Raw genomic sequence first — 19,956 nt, forward strand, 5'->3', positions numbered from 1 at the left:
TATAGTGCATATGACATTCGATTATGGAAACTTAGATATGATTGGTGCCAGTGCGCAGTGGAACTGAGTAATGAGTAGTCAGACCGCTCTTTTTTAAAATAACCCATATATGTATTATCAGAACAATGTGCTTCAATTATTTTAGAGTCATGTTATACTAAAATCATTTAATTTAATTAATCTATTTTATTATTTATTTTTTTTTTTTTGAAATAGCGTGCTTTAGTTCATAAATGCACCCGCTGTTGTTGTTTTTGTAATAAAATTAACAATAACCCTACCAGACAGATTATGGGGAAAAATGGGTCCCCCTCACTCTTAATTAAATGTAATAGATCAATATAAACTTGACCTATTGTATAAATTGGTTTGTGCATTTGCATTATTTGGCTTCTTATTAGTGAGCGGGTAGATACCCAGAGGTATAAGCGGCGACAACCCAGTTGTGACTTATTTACACAATATGAGAGGCGCCAAAAGGTATACTTCTTAGACTTAATAATATTTCAAGGCAGTTCTGCCATAAAATATTATTAATTTAATGTATTGTTAATATTTTTTTGTTATTTATGGGTTTTAAAGAAAGTTTATTAAGCCCTGAATAACATTCCTCTTTATACTTTGTATTATCGTTACCCTGATATTTCTAATTACTTAATGTACTTCTTATTTCATATTTTGTGTGTTTATAATTTTATTCATTTTGTAACGATACTGAGGATTTTAAATATTGTAAATAACTTGTTTTTTTTTTCTATGAAGCACTTTGTAAACGGGTGAAGCCTGCATATCACTAGTAATGAAAGTTTTAAAGTGCAGTAATGAAATAAATTAAGAAAAAAAAAAACTTTCTTTTTAATTTTTAAAATTCATGGAAAACATCCAGCATTAATCGCTGACAAGCACGCTTATATTGTACTCTCATCCGCAAACTCTAGAGCCAACGTTGTCCCTAGGGATCGCTCGTACATAGTGGCACGCTCATAATTAGCCTTGCGTATGGCAGTTACACGTTCAAATAACCTATCTTTCGCTCTCCGTCAGAACTTTCCACTATAATAGCCACCACAGTAATCGCATCCCATATCCATATACCAGGGAGCTCCTGTCTGAGCGTGAGATAAGTGCTTTCATGTTGCTAAGCTTTAATCGCAAATTCTTTATCTGGAAACTGCACAGAGAACATTAAACATGGGCTCGCGCACCAGTGCCATGATAGGAGACCTGCTGCCTTCTTAGTTCTCTGTGGCATTCACGGAGAGACCACATTTAACTTGTTTTTATTTAATGAATAAAAATATATATGTATTTAATCTATTATGAAATATAAGAATAGATGTAAAATGTATATCAGATCAGATTAATGCCATAAATTGTAGATTAAACATTACATCAGTCTGTAATCTAATTACTACTGTAGGAGTATAATTGGTACTCAAAGAGTATTAAAGTACTAAGCGGGCCATATACACTGGTGTTCAAAAAAAGTGCATCATCCCTTAAAATTATAATTGTCGTCCGAATAACGTACGTAAGTATATGGCAATATTTCTTACAGATTGCATCATATAAGATTGACACGCATAGGTGATGACGTAATATTGCATCAGCTGTTACTTTCAGCTATATAAGCACGCTCTGCAAGAGTCGCAGTCATTCCTTGCTTGTGTCAGGATGGCGAGTTACGTGCAGTTGGCTCCATGAAGAAAGAGTGCTATTATTGCTTTACGTGAGGAAGGATGTTCTTCCCGTCATATTGCTTAGAGAGAGTCTTGTAATCAGTCGACAGTCAGTAGATTTCTTTCCAAACTCAAGAATACTGGTTCTGCTGATAGCAAAAAAGGAACCGGATGCAAACGTGTTTCTATGCCAAAACAGGACCGCGTTTTGAAGCGCTAATGCCTTAAAAACAGTAAAGCTTCGTCTGAGCTGAAAAGAGAATGGGAAGAACATACAGGAGTGGTAGCAAGTGCAGTAACAGTCAAAAGACTGTTACTGCAAAATCACTGTGCTTGTCGGCGATTAATATTGGATGTTTTTCATTAATTTTCAAAATTAATATGAAATGATTTTTTATTTCAATACTGAACTTTAATTACTACTAATAAAAAAAGTTATTTATAATATTTAAAATCCTCATACACACACTGGAAATCGTGATTAAAGTGGGTCATAAAAATAAGTTCCTTCCGTTTACAATACAATAATTAATATGCTAATTAATACTTCATATAATAAATAAATTTTCTGTTTATATTCTGTGACGACCACATGGTCAACAGAAGAGTTCACCGTATTTAGCAGATCACGGGCATGAATCCCCGTCAATCAAATCATGTGTACTTAACACCTACTATTGGCTACAGCGGCCAATATGCAGTTCGTCATGGAACTTGGCTTTACGATACAGGAAGTCCAGGCGGTCAAGTGCGTGGTTACACTTGATCGCCCGGCTACGTGCTTTGCGTGGACCTTGTTTGAAGCTCGCATGACTACGGTCTGTTGATGATTGTATTCATTATTAGAATAATTAAATGTGAACTCTCCTGACCTAGTAGTCGTGCCGGAGTATAAACAAAATTTTCCTTTTCGCCTGTAAGCAGATACAAAGTTGGCTGATGCTTACGTAACAGGGGATTCGATGTCATCGCCGTAGTAGTGGTCAGGCGCGCGGGTGCATAAGTACATGTGCTTTGAGTGGCCGGGGTTCAAGCCCGTGACTACTGAATACGGTGCTGTTTCTTGTATTCTATCTATCTTGTTAACTCCTCTGACCGTTTGGTCGTCCCGGAGTATAAACAGAAAATTTATTTGTTTATCACTATTTCAACGGAATCCACAGCAATTCCGCTAAGAATTTGAATGTGACCATTATTGAGAGATTTGCTGGATCCGTCTATCGCCTTCTGAAGGGCTTAAGGCTTCTCTGACTTGGGATTATCTTTTTTTGGGGAAGGATGAAAGTTGTCTGGTGGCAATTTTTCTTTTGGCAAAAAGTTGACAAGACTTGGAACCTCCTTCACCTCTTTTGAGATTTGTGTGTGGGGGACAGGTTTTTGTGAAGTTTTCCTTGCCACTCAGTCAAGGTGGTAATAGCAGGAAGTATTATTATACGCGTGGCAGCCGATTGATTTTTGAGAGTTGGTTTGGGCGAACTCAGTAAATGACTGATAATAGTATGGCCATTCCTGTTCGGAAAAAAATTTCCTGGACTTTTGATAGGAAATGCTTAGTTCAGTTTGCTCTTTCTGAATTTTTCTTTTCACCGCTGGCATGCTTTTTAATTTTTATATCACTGCCCAGACCCGGGTTTTGACTCCGATTAGTGTCTCATTGGTGGGCAGTTAGGCATTGTTAACACCTAAGCAAACCAATGACGAGCGATATCCTAATATGTGAGATGGTGCAGCAAATTAAGTAGACATAGTTAATTCTAGGGCAAAAGCATTAAGATATGAAAGTCATTGTACAATTTATACATTCCTTTTTCTGTATGTAGCTGTGAGTAAACTGTTTGCTACTTCCCTGCTTAATCTTTAGTGAAATCCCATTCAGTAGTTCCTGTTTCTTTTAAAATAACCTCGCTGAATTTCTTGATGTAAAAATGTTTCCTTTATTTCCCCCCTACTATCGCAAAGTTTCTGTCGCTGTATGTTTGATTTTTTTTTTTTTCTTTCGTGTTCCCTTTAGCCACATGTTTATTGTGTTCTTTTATGCGCTTTGAGATCTTCTCCACGTCTCGTCTATGCGTACGTTACCACATTTATACTAATTTTTGTATATCAAAAATCTTCTATTATTGTATGGTGTCACACTTGAACAGATGGAGATCTTATTGATCCGCTTAAAGATTATCCCAAGACAGTATTTTGCGGCTTCCTTATGTCTGGAATCATAACTGTTTTGTGTGTGTAATCATATTCAGTGTTATGTTATTGTTATATTCGAATATTTTTCTATGGTCATGTTAGTTGAATGCCTTGAGTACCCATTAATTGATAGTAATCCTTTAAAAAAAAAAATTGCGGATGAAATCCGCGTTTTTTTTTTTTTTTGTCATTGTCACAAATTTAAGTAGAAACTGTGTGATGACATACCATCTAAAACATAAATGGTTACAGTTTTGCAATAAACTTAGAATAGTAATTCGGCTTACTTTGTTTCGATCTTTGCTTGCTGAGATCGAAAACAGCTCCGCCCACTTTACGAGATAAAAAGTCTGAAAGCAAATCAGGAAAATGAATATTGGCCTGAGAATAAAAATGCCTAAAAATAAACAAACATACTAGGGCATCAAGTATGTTTATTTTAGTCATGTTTTCAAATGCATGAAGTGCCTATTGTCCTCACCATTTCCGTCCAGCCGCATGTAACAGCTCAATTCCCAGTGGATGGATTTATTTGAAGTTTTATGTTTGCATATTTTAGAAACATTTATCGAGCCAATTCAAATTTAATTAAAATCGTACTAGTATAAATCTGGTATTACGGAGCGCCACCATATTTTCTGTACGTTGGAGAAGATTTTCTAGGAAGGTTCCAAACCCTAATTCCGATTCATATCCTTCCCTAGTTCCCCTCTCCGTCCACCAAATCTTTGCAATCGATTTCAAACAACAGCACCGATCCATTAAAAAAAAAAAAAAAGACTTTGAAATTGTTTTGACTATTTTTTTGGAATAGTTGTCCCTGATTTCATATAACAGCTTGTTAGTTCATTTCCCCTTTGTATTCCCTCCTCTGGTATACACAGCCCAGTTCATGGCCATATACTAATTCAGCATTTCCCAAACTGGGGTCCGTAGGCCAGTTCCAGGGGGTCCACGAAACGGATGAAAAAAATTTTTTTTTTTTTTTTTTTGTTAGTTGTTGGCGCATCGGCTTCTGTGGCCATATTGCACCTCCAAAAGTTTTTGCATTTTCTACTCTGATCCAAGCCGGAGGCGGAATTCGAACCCGCAACCTTTGGGGGTTGCTAGACAGGCACTTTACCCACCCGGCTAGCCCGGTCGGCCTAATGATAAATGAAGTTATTATTATATATTTTGGTAAAAATAAGAATAAAGTTCGGTTGTTTTAAACATTATATAGTGGGACCTCTATATTCGTCAAATCCAATAGTCATCACATTTTTTCGGCAAAAAATTGCTCCGATATTCGTTCAAAAATCCAATATTCGTCGCGAAAAGTCACTCCACATGGTCATCCTAGCTTTGTGCAATCGCCGTGCGATGGCCCAGCAGTCTGCTTGCGAGATCGTTCAGTGCGTATCACCTCTTTGAAAATTTTTTAAATATCTTTGTAAAAAGAAATCACCATGGCCCCAAAAAAAATGTAGTGAAGAAAAACAACCAACAAGGAAAGCTGTGAGAACCACAATTGAGTTGGAAAAAAAAAAAAAAAAAAAATATATATATATATATATATATATATATATATATATATATATATATATATATATTTTTTTTTTTTTTTTTTTTTTTTTGACAAAAAGTCAAAAATATTATATTATAAGTACTTAGTGCTGTACTTAAGATGATTTCAACGTCGTTAACGAGGGCCAGCCGTTAAAATATGGGTCCACAAACTTTTTTTGAATGGGTCCGTAGATCTCAGTAGTTTGGGAATCATTGTACTAAATGATTAGTACATTGTACTAATTGTATAAATGACCCCAAACATAACGGTATTAGAACCCGAGAACTTCTAAAGAAGACAGGTCTCAATCATTAAATAACAAAAAAAAAAAAAGTCATTATAGTTATATTAGTATAGTATATTTTTTAACTCCCGAGGTATGTTATTTGATAATTAGAAGAATCTGAAATTTAACGTAACAATGAGTACATTACCTTACTTATTTAAATTTTCTTATAGATGATGTGTTTGAACACATCATCTATAAGAAATGTCTTTTGTTCGGAATAAATTCTCTTTGGTATCATTTTAAGTCAATGATAACTTTTAAACTATTTAAAAGTGGGGAAACTAGAAATGAGCCAGGATGTACGATGACCATCACCAGTAATAAATAAACGCGATGTTGATGCCAGATTATATTGTCTGTACACGAAACGTTGTGTGGAAGCTTGTTGGAATTTTTATTCTACTTTAAGTAATGCAAGAGAAACCTGGAAAAGTTTATTCATTTTAACAGAGCGAATGCAAACTTGTGGCGCTCGATTAAGTACTAGAGGCATGTGATGCAAGAAAGCAAGCTTATGTAGCATCAGCCAAAACAAACAAACAAACAAACAAACAAACAAAAAAAAAAAAAAAACACAACACACATCCATTCCCTCTAAAAGTTTATCCATTTCCTCCTTGGATTTATTTAAGCTATCAACTTCCACTACGACAGATGGAATTTTGTTCCGGTAATCAACTACCCGCTGGCTAAAGGCAAATTTTCGCACACCTATTCTACAACTGTCTTTCCTCAATTTGAATTTATGTCCCCTCAGTTCGTAATCTGAGCAAGAGGGAGAATCCCATCAGAATTGAGCCTGCTCAACCCATTCAAGGCCTTATACACATGAAACAGATCACCTCGCAGGTGCCTAGTCTCCAGACGCTGCAATTTGCAGGATTTAAGCCTTTCTTGGTAAGAGGACCCCTTCGTTCCCCTCACCAATCTTGTTGCCCTTCTCTGTACTTGCCCAAGCAACTCTACATCTTTCCTAAAATGAGGCCTCCAGACCTGTACGCAGTACTCAATGCCTGGCCTGGCCATTGCCTTGTACAAAGGGCTAATCACCTTTAATCATTACCACCCTAATCATTAACAATACCACATGACCTGCTCTGGCAGCCTGTCTGCACTGTCAGAAAACATATCTGGCTGCACAATTACTCCCGGGTCTTTTCTACCACCCTAAATACCACACAGTTAGTACGGTCGGTTCTCTGGGGTTAATTCTACCCATATGCAGTACTTTGCATTTGTTAAATGTTAAACTTCAGTTTCTACTTCTCAGCCCATCTACCCAACTTTCCTAGATCCTATCGCTGCCATTACTGTCATTAACAACGCTGCCAACCTTTGTATCATCTGCAAATTTGGACATTAAGCTGATTTACCTTCATCAATATCATTGATAAATATATTTGTACAAAGGGCTAATCACCTTTACCCTACTAGCACAATTCCTGTATATCATTAACAATACCACATGACCTGCTCTGGCAGCCTGTCTGCACTGTCAGAAAACATATCTGGCTGCACAATTACTCCCGGGTCTTTTCTACCACCCTAAATACCACACAGTTAGTACGGTCGGTTCTCTGGGGTTAATTCTACCCATATGCAGTACTTTGCATTTTTAAATGTTAAACTTCAGTTTCCACTTCTCAGCCCATCTACCCAACTTTCCTAGATCCTATCGCTGCCATTACTGTCATTAACAACGCTGCCAACCTTTGTATCATCTGCAAATTTGGACATTAAGCTGATTTACCTTCATCAATATCATTGATAAATATATAAAATAATAGAGGGCCCAACACCGGACCCTGGGGGACTCCACTAATAATATGAACGTAACGATCTTGCAGTAAAAACATACTAAAAGTTGTTGAAAAACGAAGTTTAGCCATATTGAACATGGGCTGCATATTACACTGAACAACAAATTGTAGGTCATATCTTGTTACGAGCGTGAAAGTAAGTTTACTTTATAGATTTTTGCCTATTGTCCTAAACACGGAAATAGTGTTTAAAATGGCAGATTGGCTCTTGTTTTCGAAAAAGTAGTTTTTTGTATTTATACAATTTTTAAATTTTTTTATTTATATGACAGTAAGTTGTAGCTACGAACATACTTGTATCAAACACGGGAGACCTGACCTTTTCGCCTTTCGCTTGTATTCAGCTTCGGGAGCATCCCTTTTCACCCTCCAACAATAATCGGCTAAAATGACGGTACATTTGCATATTTGTTCCATCGCTGCGATGTCTTGCTAGAAGCACTCACCAAGTTCGTCGCTGACGGCACCACAGTTTGGCGGGAAGAAATCCTGGTGTGAGTGCAAGAGATGCATCTTCAATGACATGCTGCACCCTAGTTTTTGGTAAGAAGTAATGAGATTTTGCACAAGCTGACTGAAATGTCTGGCTTTAACATTTCCTAGAAAACTAGTCCAAACATTTCGAAAGGACATAGCTACTAAGAAGACATTCTACCTGTTCGTCTTTGAAAAGTTGCCTTAATGGCAATTTATTTATTTCTGTAATATATCTGCTTGTTATCATCTCTATATGTGTTAGCTCCTGGCCTTTTGGCCATGAAGGGACATTGAAACACGACCCAATCACGTAACTGTCACTATTGAAGGTGGTGCAATAAATCTCTCTCTCTCTCTCTCTCTCTCTCTCTCTCTCTCTCTCTCTCTCTCTCTCTCTCTCTCTCTCTCTCTCTCTCTCTCAGTGAAAACGCTTGCCTTAATCTCTGTACTACTCTTGAAAGTATGTGAATGCAGGACTATTCACTTCCAAAGCTTTTAGAGCCCCAGTTTGATGTGGGGTGGTGGTGGAAGCAAAACTTTGTTTACCAGAGGTTCAAATGGTACGTTCTTTATTCCAGGTGTTAATGATTTTCATTGAGGCCAATTCCTCTTCTCTCAGTGCATATCCTTGGCACGACTATCCCACTCGCAGAGAAAGCAACTATATGTACTGTAGCCCTTTTGTAGTCCTAATAAAATGGCGATTACCTTTAAATCACCACATATCTACTAATACCACTCACTTCTGATAGTGTACACCTAAGAGGATGTTCTCCATGTTTGCGTATGTTTCTGTTTTGTGCATGGCATTCGCAAGAGGTATCGAAAGCAGCATGTTTCCATAGTGTAATAACACAGCCTTAAGGCTAACCTTAGAAGCGTCTATAAATAATCGCCGTTCTTCGGGAAAGTGCCTCGTGTTCATTGCTGTCATTGAACCATAAACATCCTTACAAACAGTTAGCTCACCTTCTGTTTGATATAATATATCATAGTCTTTATTTCCAGTACGAAATGTTGTCACTTTCATAGAATGACCTAGAATATTCCACTGTTATAGCCTCGAGGCCAAAATCTCTGCCCTGTTTTTCGGCAGTTCGAGATACCTGATGGGGTCATTAAGCTCACTTTCTGTGATCTTATGTGGTTCAGAAGGATAAAGGTTTGGACAAAATGGTGCATCCCTTGACGTAGACAGCTGCTGTACTTCTTCGTGTGTATCAAGTTGATGGTCATCAATGTCTTCATCAGAATGTACAGAAAAACGATCAAGGTTCAGGAATAGTAGTACTTCAACCGTGAGGCACGAGACGAATTGCAGATGGTATATTTGGGTACGTCACTGACCACTTTTCCTTCATTGTCATCGCTTTTCTAATAGGAGGCACCATACAGAAGTAACAGTCTGTGACGTGATTTGTTGGGTCCCTCCATATGATATGGAGCACTGCGAAAGGCATAAAACGTCCATTTCGATTCACCCACGCGTTGAATTTTGATGAAAGGAAGTTTAGCATATGTGTGGAGCTCCGGCTTTGTCCTGGTTGCCTACTTTACACCCAAAATACAAAAAGTAGGCTTTTTTTAGGAAAGTGAAGAAACGCTTTCTTGAAGCTAACGTGACTTCACATACACGACAGAAGTCACCCAGACTATTCACACAATTACAGTGCATATTAATCTTACACGACACAAATACTGCGCAAAATGTAGGAATCTCAGAGAACAACCGTTATCTGAAAACAAGTCACCTAGCGGTATCGAAGATTACTGCAACAGAGTTGAAGACAACTTATCACGTGATTCAGAACGTTGTGGTACTGAAACTGCGGTGTTGCCATGCGTTTTGCCGAGAGTCGTAGTTGATAAAGTAGAGAAAATATCAGTGTCATCGCGATTGGAGGCCTGAGGAGGTAATTAGGTTTCATGAAAAGTATTTAACACTTAAAATCACTTACTGTAGAGCCATAGCGGCTCTACAGTAAGGAGGGAATTCGTCAAAGAATCAGGAAATCAAAACCTCATGGGGTTTGTTGCATAAAATTTCCACGAACAAGTTGCGTTCCTGGGACATATTTGGGTCAGTTACAGTTTATTCTCACGAGACGACAGGCTGGGAAGATACAGTTGAAGCAATGTCGACTAAATTGTTTCCAACAGATGATATTGAGAAAGATACGTTTGACCAGTCATCTATTCGGATGGATAATGAAATATATCAAACTTAAACAGTTCCGGCTCAGTTTACCTCTGGGGAATTAACAAACGTTTTGAAGAAAGTTGCTCCACATTTGCAATATCTTAGTAATAAACTAAGATAAAAATTCTCCAGTGCAATTATTAATGTCTAAAGCAGATTGGGGTTTGTCGCGGAAGACGCTCTTTTTCTATACTATACAACAGGTTTCCTTCCCTTGACACTGTATACTGCTGGAACCTAGTTTTACCGGACTACGATTGTCAGGATACAGTCCAAATTAAAATTCATTTCAACGCTTGACGCTTTTTAGTATTTTGAGAGTATGTCGAACAATTTCAACAGCTGCTGTGCAAGTCTTGGATGGAGTTGCACAGCAGCTGTTGGACTTGTTTCTTGTATAGCATGGGTTGTATAAGGAGACAGATACCCACTACGATTATACGTTTTGAGCTTAATAATTTTACTAGTATTAATTGTGACAGGAAGCGGTGTCTTAATGAAATCATAAACACATGGCAAACACGATGGGTCACTGGAAGAGTTACGACAATTTATCCTTGATATTACGGTTTGGTTAATAGGCATCTTTTCGAGTTTGTTTACTCGTGGCTTGGAAGCATTCAGAGATCCAGCCATCTTGGTAACGGGCCATGGATCTCTGAATGGGAAGTTGTTTGCGCTTGGTCTGACTAATACGTGTGGCTCTAATGAGGACTGGTATCACATTTTGTATGATTGTTCTTTCTATGAGATCTACAGGACGGCACTTTGTACTGTTATTGAATCCTTGATACTCAGGCAGAAAGTTTTATCTCTCTCTGAACAGTAAATTTGACGCTTCTCAAGAGTTCCAGAAAGCGGTATTTCAATATAGATTTGTGTATAGATAGTTGCTATTTAAGTCTTAGGTCAAAATACTGGGTGGTTATAAAATAAATTTCCCTATTCAAGAGATCCTAGTTCCAAAACGGTTAGAGATAGCGCTGTGAAAATCGGTGGGCATGGGGAAGCGATTTGTAGAAGTAAAAAAAAAAAAAAAGAAAAAAAACCAAATTTCCACCACCAGGGGAGAAATTGGCACTGTAAACATGTACCAGAACTTTTAAATATACAGATATTGTTCTATGTGCTTTCCTTCACTTCAGATGACATCCTGAAAACGGAGAACTGCAGGCGACAGTTTCGCATAGCATCTCATTGGGGACGTTGGCTCATAAGACCACAAGATCATTCGAGCCCACGTATCATCAAGTTCCATACGAGCCAGAAATCGTAGAGCAAAGTCTATTCGTTGTTGCTGATCACAGCAACTTAGTTCTTGCACTACGTGAATCTTGGATGGGAACCAGCTTAAAATTATTCGAGCCGCTTTACGTACAGTAGACCAAGGAAGGTTCAAGTCTCTTGACACACCTCTGGCAAGCACTACTGACTGGTAGTGTTTCGCATTCTGACCATTGCAACCGCCACTTCATCCGTTCCAATACGTGGTAGTCCTCTGCCTGGAATTACACCTAACTCCCCGGTCGGTCGGTCGCTTCAAATTTCTTTTAGTTTTCGAAGCCCCACTGACAATGTCAAAGGTCCTTTACGCAAACCTTTTTAAGTTTCCGATATTCACGTAGTGCTGCATTAGCGTTACTATTATTCTAGTAGAACAGGTTTACTAAAAGAGCAAGTTTCTTTTTTGTAAGAGCCATAATGGTTATTGACGGTGGCGTTGGCCTTTCTTCTTTTATCTAACAGGATGTCATTTGCGTAAGCAGCGTGTCTTGAAGTAAATGACAACTTTTACTTATGTGCAGCGCCGTTTTCCCCTAGTGGCTGAAATTTGAACTAAATTTTTTCCTTCTACAAATCGCTTCCCCATACCCTAAAATGACATGCCCACCGATTTTCACAACGCTAACTCTGTTTTGAATGTGAAGGAGTGTTTTTTTTTTGTCCCTATTACTCTGGACTGGACCCCCAGAGGTGTTTTTTGTTTTGTCGTCTCATAATCTGAGACCATAAGCGGAATTGCTCAACCTTCCGTGGTGCGGAAGAGTATTTAGAAGCAGCTTTCCTAGTGATAGCTGCTTCTGGGTAGCCAAGAGGCCAACACAACGTACATTAATCACAGGAACATTACACTACTTTGCGTCTGGCCTGTTTCGCACAGTCTGCATAATTTACAACGAAACGAAGTTGATATGAACCGACGTTCTGGGAGCCGCCCTACCCACTTGTCGACATGTAGAGTAACTCGCTAATATGAGACTCCAACTGTAATTCGAAAACAAGAGCCAATCGAGAAATTTTAATGTGACTTTCGTGTTCAGTAGCATGAAATTAGTCAAGATTGGATATTTTCGTTTTAGTAACATATTACGTTTTGACCACTGTTATTCAATTCCTACTTTTTTTTCCTCTTCACCAGAGAGAGCCTTACAAGAATATGCTTGGGGGAGGGGAGGGAAGGAGGAAACAACGCCGGTATATTGATATCGAGGAAAGGGTAGCCATAGCAACCGTTTAATGCCGTACGCCCTCCCACAGGTGGCAGGTAACTGAACACTGTTGAGAGTAAACCTCCGGTCATCTGATTTCTCACTACGAAAAGAACCTGTACAAGGGAGGGAGTCAGTCTCCATGTAGCTACATGGAGGCTGACGTCACTGGGAATTCACTACTGCGTTGATGAATTTTAATAACTTTCTGAAGAACTTCCCCACAGCAGGCAAACTAAACTCATGAACTTAGCAAGCTATTCTGTGGGTAAGCCACAGGAGTTCATTAAAAACCCCCAGAGAGAATTTGAAAGAAAGGTTTACATCCATTCGCCAACTTCTAGAAATAAACCGACATTCTAATTAATACTCTTCAATATACCATAGTATTAATTAGAATGTCGGTTTATTTCTTGGAAACAGGATGAGGAACGCCGGAGATAACTGTCCTTTCAGAAAGGGATTTTATCAAATTAGTTCCATTAATTAAACATAAAAAAAAAAAGGTATTTGTGGTACGTACTACGAAAGCCTTCAAGACGGAGTACTTCCGCAATGGAATGTACTTATTTTGATATGGGGGAAAAAAAGTGCCTATAATAACTTAAACTTTGAAATCCTTTAAAATCCTCCATGAGCATTTCAAAATTACCAGCGCTAATTTTGAAAGTGCCTCCTATAGAGTATTAATAAAAGACACTATTCTATCGTATGTCTTTCAAAGATTTATAATGGACCAGAAAGTAGTAACGTACTCTTAATATTTTAATAATGTACTACTTTCTAGTCCATTATAAATCTTTGAAAGACATACGATAGAATAGTGTATTTTATTAATACTATACAGGAGGCACCATTTCAAAATTAACGCTGGTAATTTTTAAATGCTCTTGGAGGATTTCAAAGAATATATATGCAGATGACATAAATCTCATCTCAATAAAACTCCACTGAGCACATCGGCAACCTGTATTACCTATGGAGTGAACACATCTCACCTCTCTTCTAAAGCCAAAGTTCCCCCCACCATAAAGTCAGTACCAAAAGTCACGTCATATGAAGACAAAGAATTATCCTTGGTGCAAACTTACCTCCAACACCACGTCCATGCAAAATCCAAAAAAGTCATGCGAACATTAAACAAACAAGTAAAAAATCATTATCAGCCATGTCCAACGTTGTCTATTCATTCTGACAATATGGCTCTTAAATCTGGTAGGATATGCTTGAATCCATAATCAAGAAAGTTCTCACCGTAAGACAGATCTTTTGATGATTAAACCGAAACTGAGTTTTCCGTTCATAATGTCTAGAAAAAAAAATTTCAGTAACTGTAAAATCAAACATTAGAGCTAACATTAGCCTGCTGGCCCAGCCAGTTTCTCTGCATAGCTTCGAACAGACCGGAACGAACCGGAAAGCGGTTCCGGTTCGTAAAATCGGTAGTATACATAATTGATTATCAAAAAATAAGATAATTTATTAAAGCATTCGTGTCATAAGATTTTTCGTTCCACTTCCTGTCCGTCAATCGACACACCAAATACCTGCTAGATCATCCCCCAAGTATACCAGCCAGAGACATCTCATGTCATTTCAGAATTGATTGTCCTCAGTACCCTACCAAACAAAAAAACTCTAGAAGATATCATTTATCCTGCACCACCCATTTACCCACTATGTTTAGGGAAATAGATGAATCCGGAAAACTACTCGAGAATCAAGAAATTTAGTTCTCGTATTGGCCACTTGCCAGAGTAGCTTGTAGGGCTGATTGCACAGGATTGAAATTTCACGGTTTGTAAGCTCTGTTGATCTCTAATGACATCGATAAATTTGGTAGGTCATGTGTTTGTCTTAATTGTAGTTCGTGAACAAGATTAAAGACTCATTGATAATAAGCGATGTATTACGCAGTTTGAGTTTCGCGATTCGTACATAAAGCATTAACGATTCACTAAACACGTTTAGTGTGTTAACATGTTTTCAGAACCTCTAGATTGTCATGTAAAAAAAAAACACTCAACCTTACACAGACTAAATTTTTTTTTTTTATTTGCAATAGTGAATTTGTAGCCTTTTTTTACAGTGAAGTTTTTTCGCATCATACAAGTATGGTTGGTATAATACAGAACTCACATGAATGGAATTTACTCTTGTTTTCTTTATTCGTAATGCTTTCATATCAGTGAAACATGATTTTATCTTATTCACGTGATAGTCTTGTTTCTTACAGTTTAAAGATGTCAGTTTCTTTGAGTGAAATTAGTGGAAGAAATTCCAATTATCTGAAACTATTTTCGGGTAATTGGATTTCTACCGTGAATTCATCTGCCATGTCTGTACATTGCAGATGAAGAACCATTTCCAGCTATAATGACAATAAACTGTCATTATAGCTGGAAATCCCGGAAACGGCTTACGTTGCCTACATGGGGAAATAATGATGGAACTTGTTATGGTGTATTGTTACATCCAGATTAATGGTTAAGTGTATAAATGCTAATAAATAAAATAAAACCGTTGCTAATTCACTTCGTTCTTCCATTCATCATGTTATTCTTCAACAAACACAATGAATACTTCCACTATTAACACAAACTTCCGAAGTGGTGAGTAATACGATGGATGAGGTAGACTTGTGTCTCCTTCAGCTACGAGGACTGTTTAAGAGAATTTTAGAGACTGATGTATATAGTAGATTCCTATTTTCCAGTACTTTACCATCTATGAACTTGAAACCATTAATTGGTAATAAGAATCCACCATAGTGTTTTTTAATTTTTTTTGTGTTAACGTCTAATAATTATTTTTTTATATTAAAATGCCACGGATGCTGTTGAAGAAAACGCTACAGACGGCTGAAGTATTAAACACACACATTAATCACTTTTTAAGGTATAAGCAGATCAGTGAAATTCGTGTTAAACTGTTTCACGTCGGTTCTTTGTTTTTACAGCAAAGGAAGAACTACGCCGTTTAAAATATGCGGCAAAAATATTACAGTTGCAAGCAGGAAAGAACTGACTACTCAACATCTTGATATCAATAGAAAATGTGCCTTTCAGTCGCTGAGTATATTACCACTCAAACATGCATCTCATTGGTTGTTTTCTCGAGATATTGGTATTCATTCCCCTTACATTTTCGATATTGCTATCCTGTAATTAGATTAAATGAATTCAGATCAATCTAACTAACGGATTTAATCTAACAGATTGGATAAACGTAATCAATGCACTTTCGTAAATTACGAAAATATTTATGATAAGGTCTCTCTGGAGTCTGTTACTGCTTGATTTCTAAACGTTATTGATAAGCGCTGTTCTATTATGTAAATCAGTTAGCCGTGAATTTCCTATGTGGTTTAATGTAGAATTAAAAAGAATTAACTTCATAAAGTTAAGAAAAATTACAAAAATATAATATAATAAATCGATTAAGAACCTGTTTTCAAAAATTTTCAAATTAATGTGAAAGAAAGGTTAAATAGTTTTGTTTCTTATCGAAACGAAACTGGAAATCGATCCTGTCTAGTTGCTAAATTCATCAAGTTCAAGAATCTTTGGTCATCTTGGAAATATGTAGATGCTAGTAGATACAACCATCTGACGTCTGCTAGTTACATATCTTGATCCTAAGGATATTTCGTTTATGGTTCACAGACGTTACCGGGATTTCTTGCTACAAAATTTCAACCATTAAATTTAGGGATTTATCCTATATATTTCAGAATGCATGTATAATTATTTCCTGTTTACAAGAAATGTGCTAAGACAAGTGTAAGTCACTGACCTAATGTCTAATATTTTAATTAGTTTACCTAACATCCTTCATACCATAGTGAATAATAAGTTATATAAATATTTTAAAATTAAAAATGTTTTCCTGTGAGCTTAACAGTTTCGTCCTTGTGGATTAGTGACAACTATTCGTGGATGCCCTATCGTTTCTTGTTAATTATGAAGCTATAGATGTAGCTATATAAATCTTCCATTATTAAATTGGATTTCTCATTATGTTCAAAACGTTAAGGAATTTATGGAGAGGAGGAATCTTACCTATGCGATACATCATATAGGTATATCTCAAAGTTCTTCCTACGGGCTTCCTATTATTTAAGCTTTTATGTCAGTAATGTAACTTATCTTCCTTTTTTACAAAAAAAAAAAAAAGTTCAAATTTTTACCTTTAATGATCTGAAATTGTACACATGCATTTAAAACAACTTACTGTTTTAATCCCCAAAACGTTCAACGTTTGCAATAATATATTAGATTAAATATACGTAATATAATAACGTTTAGAGACCTAAGGAACATCAGCACTGTTCAGTTACTGTATTACTAACCAGATTATTCACAGAACTAAAGCTATAGTAGAATTATTTAATTATAGTGTCATTTATTAAACATATGAATTGGATAATTAAAAGAAGTTTATATTAAAACAGAATTTATTTAAAACGATTTGTTGTGATCCTGTCCTTAGGAAGACCATTTATACAGCTTTTTCAGATGTTGGCCCTCTTCCACTCTTGTTAGTAGTGGGCTTTTTCTGCATCTGCCAAAAAAAAAAAAAAAAAAAAAAAACTGTGGCTACTCAATTCCGCTTTGAATTTTTTTTACCAAACTCTCCACCTCCGCTACTGTGGCAGGAAATTCATTCTAGTGATCTAGAATGAATTACAGAAGTTACCTGAAAGTAAACTACTCGGTTACTTCTCAGAATTTTTTATTTCTGCTCCTTGGCTATTTTCTATCAATGAAATGCACCTTCCTCATTCATTCATTTTACTGATTCCGTTACACCCCCTCCCCCAAGATGTCTAAGTTTGCCAAGTTTTGCATCTTCTAAGCCGTTCTTTTGGACGTACGAGATTAGTACCCCTTACCTGCCCACCTGGATGTCTGTCTTTGAACCTTTATGACACTTGTCTGATTAAGCGTCATGCAATCAGATTATAAAGCTTCTTTAAACAGGCCTCTGAGGTTGGGTATATATTCATACTGTGGATTTTAGTGTTTTGCACCAGCCTTGCGTAGAAATAAAAATACAAAGGAAACTGGATTTTTAATAACTGTGTTTATAATAAATTATAATAACCTGTATTTACAATAAATTTAACTTTACGATAAACTATACATATGAAATATTAAAATCTGCTACATTATGAACAATAAAATTGCATTAAAATATACTAAGATAAAAGCGATAAAAAAAACCATAGCTTTCAAAGGCTCCAGCCTTCTTCTTCAGCGGTATTTTCTTATTCTGCAGTACATCTTAAATATCAGCAGGTTTATGGTACTCATCACGTGTTTCATTCTCACGTGTTCCGTTCTCTTGCGTTGTGGAACCGGAAGTGGCTCGAGCGGGAGTCATACGGAACCGTTCATCCCTTCTGAGGATAGTGGTCTCAAAGAGGGGATGAATCCGCGTACCTCTATCTCTATTAATGTTGATTGTAGAACAGATCCGCAAACTCTCGAGCCACTTACGGTCCCAGAACTTATGCGCCCGATCGGTGATGATAGCATCGTCCGGGGAGATCTGGTGCTGCTTCTCCCAAAAGTGCTCGGCCACGGCGGACTTGCCATACTCCGCATTTCTAATTGCCTTAGTGTGTTCCCCCAGACGATCTTTGAGACGGCGTTTTGTTTCCCCTACATAACATTCCCCACAATCCGGGCATCTAATGCTTAGTATATTTTAACTTAGTATATTTTAATGCATTTTATTGTTCATAATGTAGCAGAGGGGTCGTATATAGCATTAGATGCCCGGATTGTGGGGAATGTTATGTAGGGGAAACAAAACGCCGTCTCAAAGATCGTCTGGGGGAACACACTAAGGCAATAAGAAATGCGGAGTATGGCAAGTCCGCCGTGGCCGAGCACTTTTGGGAGAAGCAGCACCAGATCTCCCCGGACGATGCTATCATCACCGATCGGGCGCATAAGTTCTGGGACCGTAAGTGGCTCGAGAGTTTGCGGATCTGTTCTACAATCAACATTAATAGAGATAGAGGTACGCGGATTCATCCTCTCTTTGAGACCACTATCCTCAGAAGGGATGAACGGTTCCGTATGACTCCCGCTCGAGCCACTTCCGGTTCCACAACGCAAGAGAACGGAACACGTGAGAATGAAACACGTGATGAGTACCATAAACCTGCTGATATTTAAAGATCTACTGCAGAATAAGAAAATACCGCTGAAGAAGAAGGCTGGAGCCTTTGAAAGCTATGGTTTTTTATCGCTTTTAACTTAGTATATTTTAATGCATTTTATTGTTCATAATGTAGCAGATTTTAATATTTTATATGTATAGTTTATCGTAAAGTTAAATTTATTGTAAATACAGGTTATTATAATTTATTATAAACACAGTTATTAAAAGTCCAGTTTCCTTTGTGTTTTTATTTTTATTTCTACGCAAGGTTGGTGCAAAACACTAAAATCCACAGTAAGATTATAAAGCTATGAACATATCATAACGAAGCCCTGGAAATGTTCACCGTAGCGTTTATGTCGTTTAGTTAACTTTGCCAATCCTTTTAGGCTACATTACAGTATAAAGCACGTGTTGCAGACAAATTAAGTATTCTTCTTACTCATTATTACGGTGCAATTTCGGCATTTAGGACTAAATTGATTGTGCCCGAAATAATTATCGTCACAGATCTGCCCTGATCATAATAACAGATTTGTTTCTGCAGTAGCATTGTATGCAAGTAATTAACTATTTGTAAAAAGCAAACGTTTAAATTTTTTTGTTACGATTTGTTTACTGGGTGAATAGCAATAGTTTTACTTTCTAAAGATTAGTCTTTTTTGCGTTTCGTTACTCAACTGGAAGAGCCTTCAACACAAAGCCTTGTGTGATATATATATATATACCCTGTTGTTGTAGCAGCTGTAACTGCCCGTCGATATTGTCTCCCTCCCCAAAAAACTTGGAGAGGGAGACAGCCCCCTACATAATGAAAGTCCTACTACACAATACACGGATGAAGTAACAGTCAATATTACATGAAAAACGAGGTAATACAGGCGGTGGCTTTAATAATATAGAACATTGCTCTACAGCGAAACACTTGGGGAGGAAAGCAAACGGAATAGGAACGTGTATTATAAAACGTGGATGGGGAAGTAGACATGAAGCAGTGTGATAAGATTGTGGCGATTTAGAGAGCTGTTTGTCAAGGAATTGGAAGAAATTTAACACAAGAAATTGATTGTGTAAGACACGTACAAGAAA

At 37.2% G+C, this 19,956-nt stretch overlaps 1 protein-coding gene across 2 annotated transcripts in view; it reads right to left on the reverse strand.

The window, feature by feature from the left end:
• The window catches only part of LOC150077302 (tumor protein p53-inducible protein 11-like), a 388,464-nt gene that overhangs the window by 337,859 nt on the left and 30,649 nt on the right, over window positions 1-19,956 (reverse strand). The gene's annotated exons all lie outside the window — the stretch shown is intronic.

Source organism: Mastigoproctus giganteus, chromosome 12 (assembly GCF_048544385.1).
Source record: "Mastigoproctus giganteus isolate SK-2022 chromosome 12, ASM4854438v1, whole genome shotgun sequence".
NCBI lineage: Eukaryota > Metazoa > Arthropoda > Arachnida > Uropygi > Thelyphonidae > Mastigoproctus > Mastigoproctus giganteus.